The sequence below is a fragment of the Oncorhynchus gorbuscha genome, linkage group LG19 (assembly GCF_021184085.1).
Source record: "Oncorhynchus gorbuscha isolate QuinsamMale2020 ecotype Even-year linkage group LG19, OgorEven_v1.0, whole genome shotgun sequence".
Lineage (NCBI taxonomy): Eukaryota > Metazoa > Chordata > Actinopteri > Salmoniformes > Salmonidae > Oncorhynchus > Oncorhynchus gorbuscha.
Genome location: NC_060191.1, coordinates 1,357,214 through 1,379,570, shown reverse-complemented (window position 1 = coordinate 1,379,570; position 22,357 = coordinate 1,357,214). Strand labels below are relative to the sequence as shown.

General features: G+C 45.3%; 1 pseudogene; it reads right to left on the bottom strand.

Moving 5' to 3' along the window:
• Nucleotides 1-6: 6 nt before the first annotated feature.
• On the bottom strand, nucleotides 7-22,309 carry LOC124005520 (annotated as a pseudogene).
• Between the last annotated feature and the right edge of the window lie 48 nt (nucleotides 22,310-22,357).

The window sequence follows — 22,357 nt, the reverse complement described above, 5'->3', positions numbered from 1 at the left end:
AATATATGATGGTTTACAATTTCTTTAATTTTTTGTTCATTAGGACCTTACGTCAACTGTCGACAAACAATCAACTGTCTTTTCTTTCTTTTTTTTATCAGACTATCTCTGGGTAATAACATGTACCATGTAGCCTATTATAAAACATGGGAAATGGTAGGCTCTGTTAATGTCTTTTATGGTTCATCATCATCTTAGGTAGATATTTCACAATTCTATATCAGTGAAGATCAGTAAGGCTGGGTTTACACAGGCAGCCCAATTCTGATTATTTTCCCATTAATTGGTCTTTTGGCCAATCAGACCAGCCCTTTTGCTGATAATTGGGTAAAACATCAGAATTGGGCTGCCTGTGTAAACTCAGCCTTACAAATCTTCACTAATATAGAATAGTGAAATATCTACCTAAGACATGGATAATCACTTAAAATACACAACTAATATATATTTTACAATATATATCTTGTCAAAAATGTTTTGTAATTACCCATTCTATCCCAACTCCACCTGAACTGAGATTATTATGGACATTTGGTCCTATGTATTAAACAAATGTGAAAGAGCAATGGCTATAAAAAGATGCAGGATAAAATAAAACATCTTTTTGTTCAGTCTTTAAAAAAAGCTAACCCATGCTAAAACAATAGATACAATCCATTGATAAAAATTAGTAGTATTTGCACTTCAAACCATCTTTGGCAAAAATCATCACATTCCCTTGTCTTGGACTCCAAAGAGAGATGGTAATGGAGAAATGCTTTAATGATGCTTTTTTGTTTTGTCTCTGTAGTAATGCACTTGGTATGGTTGTAATTCTACTGTTGCCACCTGACTCCTTGCTCTCATTGGACATGTCCCTCATCGCTCCAGTCTAGATCTCCTCTCATTGGACATGTCCCTCATCGCTCCAGTCTAGATCTTCTCTCATTGGACATGTCCCTCATCGCTCCAGTCTAGATCTCCTCTCATTGGACATGTCCCTCATCGCTCCAGTCTAGATCTTCTCTCATTGGACATGTCCCTCATCGCTCCAGTCTAGATCTTCTCTCATTGGACATGTCCCTCATCGCTCCAGTCTAGATCTTCTCTCATTGGACATGTCCCTCATCGCTGCAGCCTAAATCTTCTTTACATAATTCCCAGGAAACATGCCTTCCCTCCCGCGAAGACGACCGTACCACCAGCCTGATGGATCTGGAGGGAGGATGGGTGAGAAAACAGGTCAATCTAGCCATTATAGACTATATTGCCCTTTTCTATCCTCAGAGGGAATTACAGGTGAAGCACAGGAAGACTGCATCACAGTTGAACATGTGGTTATAGAATGCCTTTAATAATGCTAATAGCAGTTTTATACTACTGTAATTAATATACTCAGTTTATATAACTATAACTTCAGAGATGATCTACTGTAAGAGTTTAGTACCTTCAGTGAGGATTTCAATGACATCCTCCGCGTTGAAGCTCAGCTCATCAGTGTCCTGGGCGTCGTAAGCATACAGCGCTCTGCATTCTGGGGAGCGAGGCTTGGGCTTGGGGGCAGGCTTGGGGCGGCCCGCTCCTGGGGAAGGCTTGACCTCCTTCGAGCGTCTACGATGAACACTGAGCGAAATTGGGAGGAGAGACAGAGAGATTTATAAAAAGTGCCTTTCTTGGTTTACAGTATATAATACCATTTGAGTTTTTTTTTTCGAAACACCAGCAACAACAGGAAGAATATCAATTTTAACAACCTAACAAGTATTCAAACAGGACCTGAGAACTCACCCAGCCACTCCCTGGTCAGGCACGTTCATGAAAGCGGTGTCTGCCTGGCTCTGGTTGTTGGAGCGGTTGTTGGTCTGCCGGGACCTCTGTTGTCGGGGTAGTGTAGGCTGCTCCATACTGGACTGCCGGCGGAGCAGAGAGACCCTGGACGCCCTGGACGAGGGTGGCCCACCCCGCTGACCACCACCCCCACCTCGGCCTCTGCCCCTGGGGGCACCTGAGACAGATGAGACAGATGTTGAGTCAGGTCAAAAGTGAAATGAGTGCCATCATTGGAGAGGCTCAGATATCTAGTTCTCCCACCTTGTGACTGCTGTCCTGAGCCTGGAGTCTGGTTTCCCATGTAGCGACTTTTCCTGTTGTCCCTGCGGGTCGGTCCTGGGGAACACATGACAAAAAGGTGTGATGTGTCTGAAATGCTATGGGACGGTTGCAGACTCAGATAAAGCCTACTAATAGAAGTCTCCATTCAAAGTGCTTAGACTCACTGGAGTTCTTTGGGAGCCCGGGTCCGATGGTGACTATGAGGACCTTGCTGCTGGGCTTCACAACCGCCTCTTCTCCTTGGCCCGGCTGGAACTGGATCTGCCTGGAGCCAGCAGCTGAGAACGGCCCCCAACCTCCCTTCTTCACCTTAAACTCCAGTCTAAACGAGGAACGGAGAGGGGAGAGAGAAGCGCAATGGGTTAAGATATGGCTTAAAAGACTCAAACTGGATAACTTTTGCGTTATGTATCTTTGAGATTATTCATGATCGTTGACGTAAAGCATGACACTGGTATGTTTTAAGGGGAAATCATCAGTTGCAACATCCCTTTTTGGACTTATAAATTAATGATTTAATTGATTCTCTAAGAATATAATAATTTAGCTTGGGCGTCTCCCGCCAAAATGTTTAAAGGCCCTCCTCTTGGCCACAGGTCTTGCTGTTTTAAAGCAAATTTCGTGCCATTCTACACATTTCAATATGTGGGGAGATTTTTTTTGTTTTAATAGCAAATTTCGTACAATTCTCCACATTTTTCCAGGGCTTATGCCATGTTCTTATGCTATCTGGGTGACTCAAACATTATAACAAAATCACAGCGAGACCCATGACATGACATCTTTGGAATTTTAGATTCTCCCTGACTGTCTAGTTTTCATTTTGGTGGTTGTACATGATCTTATAAAGATATAGCTCCATCATCTTTTATACATACTTTATATATGTGGTTTTAGTCATTTAAGTCGCTGATAAATCAATACACTGGAGTCAGAACCCAAAATATAGGCTTACTTTACTCCAATGTTTGTATACAAAGTAAATGTAAAACTGTATAGCCTCAAAACATGGTTAAAGCTCTTTATGATATCATGGATGATCAGTCCTTGCATCCATATCGGTCTATGAGAGAGTGCTTTTATTTCCCCAGCCCTCAGCTTTTTATAGAAAACCACTGTTATGGTTTCAACTGTTTAACAGTAAGACCCCACTGACTGGTCTAAGGCTAAGCTCAGAGTAAAGACTGACTGACAGGTTGTTGAACTTGAGCGGTAGCTTCCTCTGGGTCTTCTCATCATAACGTTTGTAGAGCAGACTGAGGAACTCCGTCTTGAAGATGCACTGCAGGACACTGTCGTAATGCTCCTCGTGGATGATGAAGAAGTCATCCTGCAGGGTACTGAGGGAGGAAAGGAGACATCTTTTCAATGAAAAGCCCATTTCTACTACTGTGCATCATGACCATCAACTGGTATAACACTTCCAGAGTATCTAAACCGGCACCTGAGAGAGACTGACTGAATCTTCTCCACTTCTATCTGTCTCTTCAGAACCTCGTGGATCTGTCCCTTATCTGGTCCCTGTTTCACCTTCTCACGACCAATCAGATACAGGAACTTAGGGGTCAGGATGAGGTCACGCTTCACAGTCTGCAAGATGGAGAGGGGGATATTATATAACTTGTTGCTATTATAGGCTTACTGACCAGGAACCACAATATATAGACTGACTGACAGGTTGTTGTTCATTGAGCAGACAAGCATTGGCAGTATCCACCAAACCATCGAGGGAGTAGAAACACTGTCTTGTCTATCTAACATGAATAACAATAGCATTATGCGTTCTGTGACAATGTTAATGTTGGTTTGTTACTGTGGTCATACTTGACACTTACCCTAAACCTGCGGTCATATTTGGCAACCACATCTGCAAAATCGATCTTCTCCCGGCGGCCCACGAACTGCCGGATCTCTGGGTGGTTGTCAGTGCCGATGTAGTCGCCCACAAAGTTCCTGTTGAGGCTGTTCCTCCTCCTCTCCTTCTTATTCAGTAGGATGTCTGAGGCTACAGCACACGACACAGTGTGATACAGTACTGAACTGACAGGACACGACACAGTGTGATACAGTACTGAACTGACAGGACACGACACAGTGTGACACAGTAGTGAACTGACAGGACACGACACAGTGTGACACAGCCGTGAACTGACAGGACACGACACAGTGTGACACAGTCGTGAACTGACAGGACACGACACAGTGTGACACAGTAGTGAACTGACAGGACACGACACAGTGTGACACAGTAGTGAACTGACAGGACACGACACAGTGTGACACAGTAGTGAACTGACAGGACACTACAGTGTGACACAGTAGTGAACTGACAGGACACTACAGTGTGACACAGTAGTGAACTGACAGGACACTACAGTGTGACACAGTACTGAACTGACAGGACACTACAGTGTGACACAGTACTGAACTGACAGGACACTACAGTGTGACACAGTACTGAACTGACAGGACACAGTACTGAACTGACAGGACACAGTACTGAACTGACAGGACACTACACAGTGTGATACAGTACTGAACTGACAGGACACAGTACTGAACTGACAGGACACAGTACTGAACTGACAGGACACGACACAGTGTGACACAGTACTGAACTGACAGGACACAGTACAGGACACGACACAGTGTGATACAGTACTGAACTGACAGGACACTACACAGTGTGATACAGTACTGAACTGACAGGACACAGTACTGAACTGACAGGACACGACACAGTGTGACACAGTACTGAACTGACAGGACACAGTACTGAACTGACAGGACACGACACAGTGTGATACAGTACTGAACTGACAGGACACGACACAGTGTGATACAGTAGTGAACTGACAGGACACTACAGTACTGAACTGACAGGACATAGAACTGACAGGACACGACACAGTGTGACACAGTACTGAACTGACACAGTACTGAACTGACAGGACACAGTGTGATACAGTACTGAACTGACAGGACACGACACAGTGTGATACAGTAGTGAACTGACAGGACAGGACACAGTGTGATACAGTAGTGAACTGACAGGACACTACACAGTGTGATACAGTACTGAACTGACAGGACACTACAGTACTGAATTGACAGGACACTACAGTGTGACACAGTACTGAATTGACAGGACACTACAGTGTGACACAGTACTGAACTGACAGGACACAGTACTGAACTGACAGGACACAGTACTGAACTGACAGGACACTACACAGTGTGATACAGTACTGAACTGACAGGACACAGTACTGAACTGACAGGACACGACACAGTGTGACAGTACTGAACTGACAGGACACAGTACTGAACTGACAGGACACTACACAGTGTGATACAGTACTGAACTGACAGGACACTACACAGTTGATACAGTACTGAACTGACAGGACACAGTACTGAACTGACAGGGACACAGTGTGAACAGTACTGAACTGACAGGACACAGTACTGAACTGACAGGACAGACACAGTGTGATACAGTACTGAACTGACAGGGACAGTGTGATACAGTAGTGAACTGACAGGACACTACAGTAGAGACACAGTACTGAACTGACAGGACACGACACAGTGTGACACAGTACTGAACTGACAGGACACAGTACTGAACTGACAGGACACTACACAGTGTGATACAGTACTGAACTGACAGGCACACAGTGTGATACAGTACTGAACTGACAGGACACAGTGTGATACAGTAGGAACTGACAGGATATACAGTACTGAACTGACAGACACAGTACTGAACTGACACTACAGTGTGACACAGTACTGAATGACAGGACACTAACAGTGTGATACAGTAGAACTACTACAGTACTGAACTGACAGGACACAGTGTGATACAGGGCTTAACATATAGAGTAGATATAGTGCACTATTATGCAGTACTGAACTGACAGGACACAGTGTGATACAGGGCTTAACATATAGAGTAGATATAGTGCACTATTATGCAGTACTGAACTGACAGGACACAGTGTGATACAGGGCTTAACATATAGAGTAGATATAGTGCACTATTATGCAGTACTGAACTGACAGGATACAGGGCTTAACATATAGAGTAGATATAGTGCACTATTATGCAGTACTGAACTGACAGGACACAGTGTGATACAGGGCTTAACATATAGAGTAGATATAGTGCACTATTATGCAGTACTGAACTGACAGGACACAGTGTGATACAGGGCTTAACATATAGAGTAGATATAGTGCACTATTATGCAGTACTGAACTGACAGGATACAGGGCTTAACATATAGAGTAGATATAGTGCACTATTATGCAGTACTGAACTGACAGGATACAGGGCTTAACATATAGAGTAGATATAGTGCACTATTATGCAGTACTGAACTGACAGGACACAGTGTGATACAGGGCTTAACATATAGAGTAGATATAGTGCACTATTATGCAGTACTGAACTGACAGGACAGTGTGATACAGGGCTTAACATATAGAGTAGATATAGTGCACTATTATGCAGTACTGAACTGACAGGATACAGGGCTTAACATATAGAGTAGATATAGTGCACTATTATGCAGTACTGAACTGACAGGACACAGTGTGATACAGGGCTTAACATATAGAGTAGATATAGTGCACTATTATGCAGTACTGAACTGACAGGATACAGGGCTTAACATATACAGTAGATATAGTGCACTATTATGCAGTACTGAACTGACAGGATACAGGGCTTAACATATACAGTAGATATAGTGCACTATTATGCAGTACTGACCTGACAGGATACAGGGCTTAACATATACAGTAGATATAGTGCACTATTATGCAGTACTGACCGTACATGACAAAAAGCTGATTCCCACAGAGAGAAACCATACCTTACCTTCCTCTCTCATCTTGACGTACTTGCGGACCGCGATGTGTTTGCGCCAGGCCTTCTGGATGGCCCGAGCATATCCGTTATATTTCCTTTCCCTCATCTCCTCCAGCAAGAACAACTACAGAAACATATTTCACAATACTTCTAGAAATGATCATCTTTATAGTAAGAAGAACCAGACTGTTATGTGTCAGTATAGAGGTTTTCTAGGTAACGAGAGAAAGACGTACTGATTCTGGGGCCTTGATGAAGATCTTAGTCTTTCCCAGCTGGTACTGGTCCTGGTCCATGTTGACAGAGTGGAGGAGGTGCAGAACCCCTTCCTCTCCTCCCCTGTCCACCGAGGCCATGTCTCCCTGGTCAGGATGGCGTACCTGTAGGACCACACAAAGCCATTTTAATGGACTGGCAGAATGTCCTCAAGTCATACTTACATTTTTTAAATAAATGGAACCAAAGTATTGGGTGGAATTCCTTCAGATCAAAGCCAAACGCTGATTAAAACAACATGAACAAATACATTTGTACTGACGTTTGAAATCTGTGAAGCCAGCATGGAAATCCATCTCTTGGACCCCTGACCCCTATGACCTTAGGGCTCACCTCTGCAGGAACTTGGCGAAGGCTCGGCGGAATGCGTACCCGGCGCGACGCACACGAATGTTCTCCCGCAGGCCCAGGTACTCCACCTGGTGTTTGGCCCGAGTGTCCTCCCAGTCCCGAGGCTTCTTGGTCTCGTTGGGCTTGATACAGCGGATGTAGTGGGGGGTGCACTTCATCAGGGTCTGGACCAGGTTGTTGGCTTGTTTCTGAAGGACATGGAGGTTCAATCACAGCTTGGTAGCACAGACCAGGCGCTCAGAGTAGTAAACAGACTGATGGAAGAAAATATATCCCCGTACAATAACACATTCAGTGACCCGTGGCCGGGATGTTATGGAAGACAGGGGGGTGGGGGAGTCACTCATCTGAGATTGGACTGGCATGTCTGTTTCCATAGCAACAATAACACATTCAGTGACCCGTGGCCGGGATGTTATGGAAGACAGGGGGGTGGGGGAGTCACTCATCTGAGATTGGACTGGCATGTCTGTTTCCATAGCAACAATAACACATTCAGTGACCCGTGGCCGGGATGTTATGGAAGACAGGGGGGTGGGGGAGTCACTCATCTGAGATTGGACTGGCATGTATGTTTCCATAGCAACAATAACACATTCAGTGACCCGTGGCCGGGATGTTATGGAAGACAGGGGGTGGGGGAGTCACTCATCTGAGATTGGACTGGCATGTATGTTTGGACTGGCATGTATAGCAACAATAACACATTCAGTGATCCGTGGCCGGGATGTTATGGAAGACAGGGGGGTGGGGGAGTCACTCATCTGAGATTGGACTGGCATGTCTGTTTCCATAGCAACAATAATACTTAGTGGACAGATCTACATAAACATAACTGGTATGGTAGTATCTGTGGGGAAGGAATGGGATGGGTGGGATAATGAGCAGCAGTGCTTACAGTGTGTGGGTCTTTCCTCACTGGTTATTTGGACAAATCACGATTTTGCAGGTGTTAACATCTTTCGAATTTTGGGAGGGGACATTTGGCCCGTAGACAGAGGGTTCCGCTCCTCGTACCTGTTCTGCTGCTCGCTCTACCATCTCTTCTCTTCACACGTATGGACCCAGAACTTAATCAAGCACCTGACCAATTACGTGAGACTTTGATCTGGGTCTATAGAGATTATAGTAGCACACAACCGTGTCAGATCCTTACCTTGTTCTGGGTCTACAGAGATTATAGTAGCACACAACCGTGTCAGATCCTTACCTTGTTCTGGGTCTACAGAGATTATAGTAGCACACAACCGTGTCAGATCCTTACCTTGTTCTGGGTCTACAGAGATTATAGTAGCACACAACCGTGTCAGATCCTTACCTTGTTCTGGGTCTACAGAGATTATAGTAGCACACAACCGTGTCAGATCCTTACCTTGTTCTGGGTCTACAGAGATTATAGTAGCACACAACCGTGTCAGATCCTTACCTTGTTCTGGGTCTATAGAGATTATAGTAGCACACAACCGTGTCAGATCCTTACCTTGATCTTGCTACTGGCGGTGGTAGGACGGCCCTTTTTCTCTGCCTCTAGGTTTTCTGGGAAAAGGGTTTTTATGAAGGCACTGCCCAAACACAGACAGACAGAGAGAGAGAGGCTGGTCAGTGGCAGACTATGTAATTATCATATAGTATACCTATTATAACACGTCTCACTACACTTACAATTCACTGCTCTGCATCAGCTCAATGATGTCGTTGAAGAGCACATCTCTGTTCCTCTCACAGAAGCCACTGACATCATAGGACACCTGAGAGAGAGAGAGAGAGAAAGAGAAGCTATCAGTTTTTTCATTTCAGCATTTTCCCTCTAACACATTCTGATATTTGGGATATGTGGGCTCCATGTTCTCCAAACCCCCACCAGGGGGCAATGTACCAAATTAAATCAAAGAGCTGTAATCTGTGGAATGTTGGATCAGGTTGCAATGAGGATGCATTGTAAAAGGCCCATAGTGTTGTACTGTATGGTGTCCGTGCCTTGCCAGCGTAGTGGTGCACTATGAAGCCTTTATTCCAGCTGTTGAAGTGCTCATGGGAGCTGATTCCCGCTTGTAGCTTCTGGATCAGGGTCTGGTCTGCGCCCTCCCCTTAGCATGCATGGTGGCACACACATCGTCCAAGATACTCATGATGCCTGGGGGGTTCTGGGTAATAAGAACAGGGTATATCAAGAACTGTACCACACACGCACAACATCTACTGGTACTGTAACGAGTTCACCTGAATTACAGGCAAAATGTCTGGTCAACTTCAGCAATGTCCAAATATGATCACTCACCAGTTTGGACTCAATGAGGTCACACACGATTTTGTTGTTAAAGTACTCGATCGGCGTCCACTTGATCCCTTCCTGCACATACTCCTCCTACAAGAAACAACGTCAGTATCTGGGAAAACAGGCCAAAGTAATGTAGACGTATCACAAGACGAAAGAGTGAAACAAGTAATGTAGAGTTATAACTTACCTGCTCAGCCTTTAACGTGAGCTCAATGAAAATCTGCTGCAGCTTCTCATTCACAAAGTTGATGCAGAACTGCTCAAAGCCGTTTTTCTATTAGTGTTAAATAGAGATGTGAAGGAAAATGTTATGTTTGTGCTTTTCTAATAACCAATACGACTGGGTTGATGCAAGTTACTGATGGATCATGCCTGGGAGGAATCCTCACTATCAGTATAAGCAATGTGGTAGTACGCCCACAACCAAGTTACTGATGGATCATGCCTGGGATGGAATGCTCACTATCAGTATAAGCAATGTGGCAGTACGCCCACAACCAAGTTACTGATGGATCATGCCTGGGAGGAATCCTCACTATCAGTATAAGCAATGTGGCAGTTACTGATGGATCATGCCGCCCACAACCAAGTTACTGATGGATCATGCCTGGGAGGAATCCTCACTATCAGTATAAGCAATGTGGCAGTACGCCCACAACCAAGTTACTGATGGATCATGCCTACGCCCACAACCAAGTTACTGATGGATCATGCCTGGGAGGAATCCTCACTATCAGTATATAACGCCCACAACCAAGTTATGATGGATCATGCCTGGGAGAATCCTCACTATCAGTATAAGCAATGTGGCGCCCACAACCAAGTTACTGATGGATCATGCCTGGGAGGAATCCTCACTATCAGTATAAGCAATGTGGCAGTACGCCACAACCAAGTTACTGATGGATCATGCCTGGGAGGAATCCTCACTATCAGTATAAGCAATGTGGCAGTACGCCCACAACCAAGTTACTGATGGATCATGCCTGGGAGGAATCCTCACTATCAGTATAAGCAATGTGGCAGTACGCCCACAACCAAGTTACTGATGGATCATGCCTGGGAGGAATCCTCACTATCAGTATAAGCAATGTGGCAGTACGCCCACAACCAAGTTACTGATGGATCATGCCTGGGAGGAATCCTCACTATCAGTATAAGCAATGTGGCAGTACGCCCACAACCAAGTTACTGATGGATCATGCCTGGGAGGAATCCTCACTATCAGTATAAGCAATGTGGCAGTACGCCCACAACCAAGTTACTGATGGATCATGCCTGGGAGGAATCCTCACTATCAGTATAAGCAATGTGGTAGTACGCCCACAACCAAGTTACTGATGGATCATGCCTGGGAGGAATCCTCACTATCAGTATAAGCAATGTGGCAGTACGCCCACAACCAAGTTACTGATGGATCATGCCTGGGAGGAATCCTCACTATCAGTATAAGCAATGTGGTAGTACGCCCACAACCAAGTTACTGATGGATCATGCCTGGGAGGAATCCTCACTATCAGTATAAGCAATGTGGCAGTACGCCCACAACCAAGTTACTGATGGATCATGCCTGGGAGGAATCCTCACTATCAGTATAAGCAATGTGGCAGTACGCCCACAACCAAGTTACTGATGGATCATGCCTGGGAGGAATCCTCACTATCAGTATAAGCAATGTGGTATACGCCCACAACCAAGTTACTGATGGATCATGCCTGGGAGGAATCCTCACTATCAGTATAAGCAATGTGGCAGTACGCCCACAACCAAGTTACTGATGGATCATGCCTGGGAGGAATCCTCACTATCAGTATAAGCAATGTGGCAGTACGCCCACAACCAAGTTACTGATGGATCATGCCTGGGAGGAATCCTCACTATCAGTATAAGCATGTATACGCCCACAAAGCTGATGGATCATGTGGCAGTACGCCCACAACCAAGTTACTGATGGATCATGCCTGGGAGGAATCCTCACTATCAGTATAAGCAATGTGGCAAGTTACTGATGGATCATGCCGCCTCACAGTATAAACCAAGCCCACAACCAAGTTACTGATGGATCATGCCTGGGAGGAATCCTCACTATCAGTATAAGCAATGTGGCAGTCACGCCCACAACCAAGTTACTGATGGATCATGCCTGGGAGGAATCCTCACTATCAGTATAAGCAATGTGGCAGTACGCCCACAACCAAGTTACTGATGGATCATGCCTGGGAGGAATCCTCACTATCAGTATAAGCAATGTGGCAGCACGCCCACGCCTGATGGATCACAACCAAGTTACTGATGGATCATGCCTGGGAGGAATCCTCACTATCAGTATAAGCAATGTGGCAGTACGCCCACAACCAAGTTACTGATGGATCATGCCTGGGAGGAATCCTCACTATCAGTATAAGCAATGTGGCAGTACGCCCACAACCAAGTTACTGATGGATCATGCCTGGGAGGAATCCTCACTATCAGTATAAGCAATGTGGCAGTACGCCCACAACCAAGTTACTGATGGATCATGCCTGGGAGGAATCCTCACTATCAGTATAAGCAATGTGGCAGTACGCCCACAACCAAGTTACTGATGGATCATGCCTGGGAGGGATCCTCACTATCAGTATAAGCAATGTGGTAGTACGCCCACAACCAAGTTTGATGGATTTGAGATCCTCAAAGTATAAGCAATATCTCAGTTTCAAGGTGTCAGCTTGGAGAGAAGAAGCCTTGTGAGGTATTGGTCAGTCACAAGCATGAACCAAAAGATAATGATGAATGAATAATGAATAAGCTAAATGATGGAAATATAACTCGTCTGTGTAAGCAGTATTTAACAGACCCAACGGACTGCCCGGCAGAGATCATACTTGTCTGTGTAAGCAGTATTTAACAGACCCAACGGACTGCCCGGCAGAGATCATACTTGTCTGTGTAAGCAGTATTTAACAGACCCAACGGACTGCCCGGCAGAGATCATACTTGTCTGTGTAAGCAGTATTTAACAGACCCAACGGACTGCCCCGGCAGAGATCATACTTGTCTGTGTAAGCAGTATTTAACAGACCCAACGGACTGCCCCGGCAGAGATCATACTTGTCTGTGTAAGCAGTATTTAACAGACCCAACGGACTGCCCCGGCAGAGATCATACTTGGTGCATGTGTTTGTTGGAACCTCTCCAGCTTGATGATAATAAAGAATCATTCATTTAAGGTTGACTTCATGGGGTCCCTGGTGGTCATTATCCACAACAGAGAGCATACGTAGCATTAACGATTTTGTATGAATAAAAAGCCGTTACAATTCAACGTAACTGGAGGTGGCAATTAGGTGTGCAGGACACCATGTGATTAGGTGTGCAGGTCATATGTGATTAGGTGTGCAGGACACCATGTGATTAGGTGTGCAGGACACCATGTGATTAGGTGTGCAGGACACCATGTGATTAGGTGTGCAGGACACCATGTGATTAGGTGTGCAGGACACCATGTGATTAGGCGTGCAGGACACCATGTGATTAGGCGTGCAGGACACCATGTGATTAGGCGTGCAGGACACGTGTGATTAGGCGTGCAGGACACCATGTGATTAGGCGTGCAGGACACGTGTGATTAGGCGTGCAGGACACCGTGTGATTAGGCGTGCAGGACACCGTGTGATTAGGCGTGCAGGACACCGTGTGATTAGGCGTGCAGGACACCATGTGATTAGGCGTGCAGGACACCGTGTGATTAGGCGTGCAGGACACCGTGTGATTAGGCGTGCAGGACACCATGTGATTAGGTGTGCAGGACACCGTGTGATTAGGCGTGCAGGACACCGTGTGATTAGGCGTGCAGGACACCGTGTGATTAGGCGTGCAGGACGCGTGTGATTAGGCGTGCAGGACGCGTGTGATTAGGCGTGCAGGACACCATGTGATTAGGTGTGCAGGACACATGTGATTAGGTGTGCAGGACACCATGTGATTAGGTGTGCAGGACACCATGTGATTAGGTGTGCAGGACAGGACAGGTGTGCAGGACACCATGATTAGGTGTGCAGGACACCATGTGATTAGGTGTGCAGGACACCATGTGATTAGGTGTGCAGGACACCATGTGATTAGGTGTGCAGGACACCATGTGATTAGGTGTGCAGGACACCATGTGATTAGGCGTACAGGACACCATGTGATTGTGCAGGACACCGTGTGATTAGGTGTGCAGGACACCATGTGATTAGGTGTGCAGGACACCATGTGATTAGGTGTGCAGGACACCATGTGATTAGGTGTACAGGACACCATGTGATTAGGCGTACAGGACACCATGTGATTAGGTGTGCAGGACACCATGTGATTAGGTGTGCAGGACACCATGTGATTAGGTGTACAGGACACCATGTGATTAGGTGTACAGGACACCATGTGATTAGGCGTACAGGACACCATGTGATTAGGTGTGCAGGACACTGTGTGATTAGGTGTACAGGACACCATGTGATTAGGTGTGCAGGACACCATGTGATTAGGTGTGCAGGACACCATGTGATTAGGTGTGCAGGACACCATGTGATTAGGTGTGCAGGACACCATGTGATTAGGTGTGCAGGACACTGTGTGATTAGGTGTGCAGGACACCATGTGATTAGGTGTGCAGGACACCATGTGATTAGGTGTGCAGGTCACATGTGATCTTCAACTAAATGATGTGGTCTAACAGCCTATAGGTGGAATACAGTGTTAAAAGAAATGAAGCCTAGTCCAACAGCAGAAGTGGAACTCCTGTATGAGGAAGCACAGAAATATCCACCTGGAAGATTTCAAAGCCATAGATGTCCAGCACCCCGATGTTGAATTCCTCGTGGTCTTTCTGTATGGCTTTGTTGATAGACTGGGGGAGTGGAGAGAAGAAAGACATCTATGAAGAAGTTGAATTGCTAGTCTATATTTTCATGACACAGTACTACAATAAAATAATGTGTGGTGGTCGTAGCAACAGTACTGCAGTAAACCTCTTGTGAGACAACAGGACAGAACATGTGTAAGCTGTGCTGCCTCCCTACTGCTCCCATCTCTAGACGTGTTCTGTCTTGTGTGGCTCCCAACCCAGCAGTCAAAAGACAAACAACTGGACAAGAATTCAGACAGCAAGTCCAATACATGTTCCGATAAGAGAGATGACTCTTTGTAGTAATTGTGAACATGTTTGGCCATGCTTTGCTGTTAAATGTTCCCTCTACTAGTTAATTAGTCAGAATATAGGTGAGCAAATTGATGAGGATAAAAGGAACCTCACTGACAGGTTCCTTCGGAAATGAAAATGGACACTTACATCCACCAGAAAGTCAAACAGGCGTGAGTAGAGGGCTTTGGAGAGGGCGTCCCGTGTGAAGGAGGCCTGCTCTGTGTTCAGAGTGACAGCGATGCTCTCAGTCTTGCCTCCCCACTTGCTGTCCATGATCCGGCTGGTCAGCTTGTTTTTCAGACCCTCCTGGGAGATTCCCAACAGGTAGGCCGGGAACGCCAGGACTGCCGGAACATGGAGGAAGGGAAGTGATATAGGACAGCGAGAGAGATCACAAGTGCAAAGAGGGTATAGGATAGGGGTTGGTTTGGGATCGTGTGTGTATGTATGTAACTCACAGTCCTCACTCTCCACCACAGCGTAGTTTCCCTCCTCTCTGAAGGCGATGTTACCCAGATGCAGGATGCCTGCTACGATCTGCATCACCATGTCCTGATCATCTACAGACAGGCCCACCACTGACATGGCCTCCTAAAACACAGACACACAATGAAGACAAACTGCCTCTCTATACAAGTGAAAAAAAGAGAAAAAAGAGAGAGAGAGAGAGACAGAGAGACAGAGACAGAGACAGAGAGAGAGACAGAGAGACAGACAGAGAGACAGAGAGACAGAGAGAGACAGAGAGACAGAGACAGACAGACAGACAGACAGACAGAGAGAGAGACAGAGAGAGACAGACAGAGAGACAGACAGACAGACAGACAGACAGACAGACAGACAGACAGACAGACAGACAGACAGACAGACAGACAGACAGACAGACAGACAGACAGACAGACAGACAGACAGACAGACAGACAGACAGACAGACAGAGAGAGAGACAGACAGAGAGACAGAGAGACAGAGAGAGACAGAGAGAGAGAGACAGAGAGAGAGAGCTCACCATGGTGTCAGAGAATTCCTTCTTATCGTTGACATCCTCCACGGTGTAGGTGCCAGACTGATTCAGGTAGAGGTAGTAGTCAGGTGTGGTGACACCAAGGTTCTCCCTCATCTCTTTAGTGGCGCCCCCCAGGAGCTAAGGGTCAGAGGTCATTAGGTCAAAGGTTAATTAAGTGATGGAATTCTCTCCATAATTAGTTATTGTTATTCTGTCCCACCTGGTAGTAGATGTGGAAGTTCCTCTCTCCCTGGTTCTGTGACACCACCCTGGACTTCTCCAACAGGAAGTTGGAGATCTTCCCTCCGTCTGGCTCTCCTCCACGGCTGAACTGGATCTCAAAGTACTTCCCCTGTGGTAAAAACAGACAGTGATTAAGGTTCCTTGTCCAGATAAGGCCTAAACCAGGAGTGCAACAACAAAGCTCCACCTACAATCCTCCCTATTGCTTCACCTATCTGGTCCCATCAGCTCTGCCAATGGGAGTGAATGGCAGAAGGCCAAAACATTTTGGAATGAAATGCAACCCCTAATTCCTTATCCATTCTATCAGTATTCCCAGATTCCCGGTTCTACTCACAAAGCGACTAGAGTTATTGTTGCGCACAGTCTTGGCATTCCCAAAGGCCTCCAGGAGAGGGTTGGATTGGAGGATGATGTCTTTTACGTGCTGTGAAGAAGAAGAATAAAGGAGAACAGATGAACCCACTCATATGTGTCTGAGAAGAAGAAATGAGAGAATGGAAGGGAGCATTAGTCAAATGTATCCCCTATACCTGGACTTTGGGACCTCCGCCCGACACCTTGGAGATGTAACCCATTATGTATTTAGCTGCTACAGTCTTTCCTGCTCCACTCTCCCCACTGCAAACACAACAGAAAGCTTTGGGAAACACCCTAACTCATTGTGATGGTATCCCATTGACAGAATGCATGGGTTATGTGACAGTTCAGGTTACAAGAAGTATACAGTTTGATCTCTAGGAGTGAGATGATTGGTCAGACCTGATGATGACACACTGGTTCTCACAGTCGATCATCATGTTGCGGTACATGTTGTCAGCCAGGGCATAGATGTGAGGGGGTTCTCATACTGGGCCTGGAAAAGGAAGAGAAAGCATTATTCCAGTGTCCACGGCAGGTAGCCTAGCAGTTAAGAGTATTGGGCCAATAATCAAAAGGTCGCTGGTTCGAATCTCCACGCCGACTAGCTGTCGATGTGCCCCATTTGTTCCTGTAAGTCACTTTGGATAAGAGCACCTGCTAAATTACTAATTCGAAGAGAATAAATATTTTCTACAAGCCCTAGGTGATCAAACATCAACATGTATTTTGTCCAGCTCGGTAAACAGCATTCGCAATAGATGACGCTTCTTACTTACATGACTTTAGATAAATAGTGATACAAAAAAACGGCATTTACATTACATTACATTACATTTAAGTCATTTAGCAGACGCTCTTATCCAGATTTACAAAAACTTCTGCAGTAGAATACATTGTCACATATTTGTAACAGAAGTGGTTAATGGAGTGTCTACTGGTCCCTCAGACCTGAGTGAAACCAAAGAAATGAAGGAGGTAACTGAGAAACAGGAAGCCTTGGGGTTATTCATTAACTCTGTGATTATGAGGTGAGGTAAACAATGGACAACTTAATGGCATTGAACAGATCATTTACATGATAGTGGGAATGTGGGAGGGCACACTTTGCATCACCTATTGATAAGCAGCATTTTATACACTACAGTTTCACCGTCTAGATCGAGAGACGCAAACAAATCCTGAAACTGGTAGGTAGGTAGGTGCAGCCAGCCAGCAGCAAGCCCAGCGGCTTTAGTGGTGTTGGATATTACTCACAGCTCCCTGGTAGAGATCCACCTCTCTGTCAGTGAAGTAGGGCAGCTGTTTAAAGGGGTTGACAGAGATCAGCACCGACCCTATGTAGGTCTGAGGAAGACACGTTAAGAAGAACTTGAATATCCACCGCCAGGGACCACAACAACGTTGACGTGTGTAGCTGTGATCACAGTGTTACTCCCTAACGCTACATGGTGTACTGTAAATATGGTGGTTGAGACAAACATATTATCCTTCCATGTTGTTCTACACTTTTTAAAGTATGTTATTAAGGCTAATCTCATAACAGGCTGATGTGGGTGAAGTGATCACACAGGTGTGCAGGTCCATGTGTGTGTGTGTGTGTGTGTGTGTGTGTGTGTGTGTGTGTGTGTGTGTGTGTGTGTGTGTGTGTGTGTGTGTGTGTGTGTGTGTGTGTGTGTGTGTGTGTGTGTGTCAGAGAGACCACGGTGTATGTACATCTACAAAGCACAGCAAAGCCTCAGTGTATTTGCCACATATAGCAGTGTGTGTGTGTGTGTGTGTGTGTGTGTGTGTGTGTGTGTGTGTGTGTGTGTGTGTGTGTGTGTGTGTGTGTGTGTGTGTGTGTGTGTGTGTGTGTGTGTGTGTGTGTGTGTGTGTGTGTGTGTGTGTGTGTGTGTGAGAGACCACGGTGTATGTACATCTACAAAGCACAGCAAAGCCTCAGTGTATTTGCCACATATAGCAGTGTGTGTGTGTGTGTGTGTGTGTGTGTGTGTGTGTGTGTGTGTGTGTGTGTGTGTGTGTGTGTGTGTGTGTGTGTGTGTGTGTGTGTGTGTGTGTGTGTGTGTGTGTGTGTGACAGAGAGACCACGGTGTATGTACATCTACAAAGCACAGCAAAGCCTCAGTGTATTTGCCACATATAGCAGTGTGTGTGTGTGTGTGTGTGTGTGTGTGTGTGTGTGTGTGTGTGTGTGTGTGTGTGTGTGTGTGTGTGTGTGTGTGTGTGTGTGTGTGTGTGTGTGTGTGTGTGTGTGTGTGTGTGTGTGACAGAGAGACCACGGTGTATGTACATCTACAAAGCACAGCAAAGCCTCAGTGTATTTGCCACATATAGCAGTGTGTGTGTGTGTGTGTGTGTGTGTGTGTGTGTGTGTGTGTGTGTGTGTGTGTGTGTGTGTGTGTGTGTGTGTGTGTGTGTGTGTGTGTGTGTGTGTGTGTGTGTGTGTGTGACAGAGACCACGGTGTATGTACATCTACAAAGCACAGCAAAGCCTCAGTGTATTTGCCACATATAGCAGTGTGTGTCCTGGTTCTACTACTAAGTTGAAGCTGAAGGATACAAAGATGTAGTCGTCCATGTATCTCTTCTTGAGGTTGTCAGTGATGGCATCCTCGTTGATCTTGGAGAGCAGGACCATGTCGTCCACCCCGCTGATCTTAACATTCTGGGTCTGCCAGTGGTAGCGCTCCTTACTCCCCTGAGACAGAGAAACAGACAGAAAGAGAGGGGGATAGAAACTTATTGCAACCAGTCTTTGCAAATTCAAATTCGCTCTCTTTCCATTTCAACTCCTCTCCTCATCCATTAAGGAACACTCATACGTCCTCATTATCTGACTGAGGAGTGGGAGTTGGAAAGACCAGTGATGGGCTGGTAGCAGGGGAAACTGAATATGCCGGAATCTGACATACCAACTACTTTACACAAGAGGCTGTGAGCTCTTCAAGATCGCATTGTGGAGTTCTGGAAATGTACAACGGTTTGTGTGGTGCAAATAGTAATGTCCGCACAGTGAACACCAGTGGTCACCAACCTTGTACACAATAAATGACATAAAAGTAGCAATCAATACACTTGTTAGACTGTGCATGTTAGACTGTGCTTGTTAGACTGTGCTGTTGCTTGTTAGACTGTGCTTGTTAGACTGTGCTTGTTAGACTGTGCTTGTTAGACTGTGCTTGTTAGACTGTGCTTGTTAGACTGTGCTTGTTAGACTGTGCTTGTTAGACTGTGCATGTTAGACTGTGCTTGTTAGACTATGCTTGTTACTGTGCTTGTTAGACTGTGCTTGTTACACTGTGCTTGTTACACTGTGCTTGTTAGACTGTGCTTGTTAGACTGTGCTTGTTAGACTGTGCCTGCCACAAATAAGCTGAATGTGTTATGAACATAAAGTAAAGAAACACAGTCTTCATCCTCACCACACGACCATAAAGATGTTCCCACCATAACACATGTATTACACAATTACAGCAGCCTCTATTTCAAAAGAGGATGACAACTATGATCATACTCAAACAGCTAAAGAAATGTCTCAACCGTTGACGTGAATGTACTCACTCTTACCAAAATAACCTTGAATATTGCCATATTGACCACAAGTTAGTGAGGTAATGTCATAATATAGCTGTGTGCCTGCCAGGATGAATCAGAACACTATCATTTGATTTATTATTTAAACTTGATTTAACTAGGCAAGTCACTTCATAACAACTTCTTGACGGCCTACCAAGAGACAAACGTTTATGATTGAAATACCCTCGTCAATTCAGTGGTGTAAAGTAGTTGTCAAACACACATCACATTATACAAGGTGCTGAATGAGAAACTCTGCATATAAAAGAAACAGAAAGGCTAAGCAGCAATATAGTGTGTAGACTGTAGGCTGTAGACCGTAGACTGTAGACCGTAGACTGTAGACCGTAGGCTCTAGGCCGTAGGCTGTGTTGTTTCTTCGTTCAGTCACTGATGGTCAGATGGGCAAGAAGAGGCAATGTCAGAAGGGAAATACCTTGTGATTTATCAGTCATGAATCACCATGACAGACAGATGGTTTGAGTATTGCAACAGACAGTCCAGTTCTCGTAGAACAGTCATGCGTCTGTGGAATTTTTAACAAGGAACCAAACAGGTCACAGGGTGAATACCAGCAGTTTGTTCCCCTTTTCTCGAACTTGATCAGTACTGAGAAAAATGAGATCGGGAGAGGAAGAATATTCTGTCACGTTGTCCTCCTGAATGTGTCCAACCAATACAGAGTCCCGATGTTGAATCCCAAAGTTATGACCAGGCATGACATCACAGGGGTCTGTCCCCCGTGGACCTCAAATCTTCCTATCCTGATTTGTCTACATTCCATTTCCCTCCCAGGGCCTGTTCAATGGGGATAACCCTGCCCAGACACGTTGCTCCTGGTTGATTCATTTGAATCAGCTTCACCTGCAGTTTGACAGGGAAACAGTTTTGCTAGCTGAGTGCAGTAACATTTAGAGGCAAAACATGTACTATAGTAGTAGCATAGCCACGGGAAGTAATTGGGAGTTGGGGTATTGTTTGTAGAGGTGGACAGGGTGGCAGCAGAGAAAACAATGTTTTGCATGCTCTAATTGGTCCACTAAGACAGGATTATTAAAGGCCCAGCGCACTACTTTTGTGAGAGAAGAAAAAAATAAAGAAACCATTACTTATTGTGATTTTTCAGTGGGTGCTGCAGCACCCCTACTCTCTGTGGCTATGTGTAGTAGACTACGGGTATGCCTAGGCTGTGATTTAGGTGTGCATGCAATGACCCCAGGGAAAAGTGTATGTATGCCCAGGCTAGTCCTGCGTTTCCATCTGTGGGTAGGCCTAAACGTTGTGCCTATTCCAATGTTATTATATACTATAGCCCCCTTTCCTTGTCACCTTTCCTATAACCTAGCACCACTGATCATGACTTGACAGGTGGAAGCAGCACTAAGATGAAAACCTGTCCATACTTTTCAGTTATTGGAAAGGAGTTCAAGGAGTACTGGGACATTTGAGGCAATAGTCTACTGATTGAATCAAATGTAGACACTGTCTACCTGTTCACGACAAGGAAGTCTGTGCAAAAGATAAATGCGCAGACTTACTAATATTTGCATCGTGTGGATCCAACAGTGCCAGTTGTTTAAAGTTAGTGATTTATGAATCAAAGAACGGACAGCACCTTTTCAAGCTCCGGTCAGGCATCCAAGGATATTTGTCGACAATCCTCGTCATCCACCAGGTTTCTGTATCACCAACACTAGACTATCGGACATGTTGGCTCAAGGAAATATCCTCCAGTCGGGAGAACTTCGAGTAGGCTAAACATTCGATGAATGATGTTTAAATTATTTTCGGTGTGTAGTTGGTGATTGAGAAAAAGTATAGGTTACTTACCATTTTAACTTGATATTACTTCCTGATTGAGAAATCCACCTTACACGGAAAGCTTGGGGAGCTACGCAAGGAGTGTCACGAGCTCAGGTGAAACGTAATATCATACTTATAAATCTAAAGAGGGTTCATTTAATATTCGGTATTATATGCTGTTTTCTATCAATGTAAAAACGTTCACCCGGTGCTTCAACGTTGATTGAATAGCCTAGCCTGACTTCTTCTAAGGAGGTGTGGTCAGTTTGTAAGTAATTTAAACATTTGCTTAATGGCGGAAGTGTGGACAGGTAAGGGAATACCTCTCA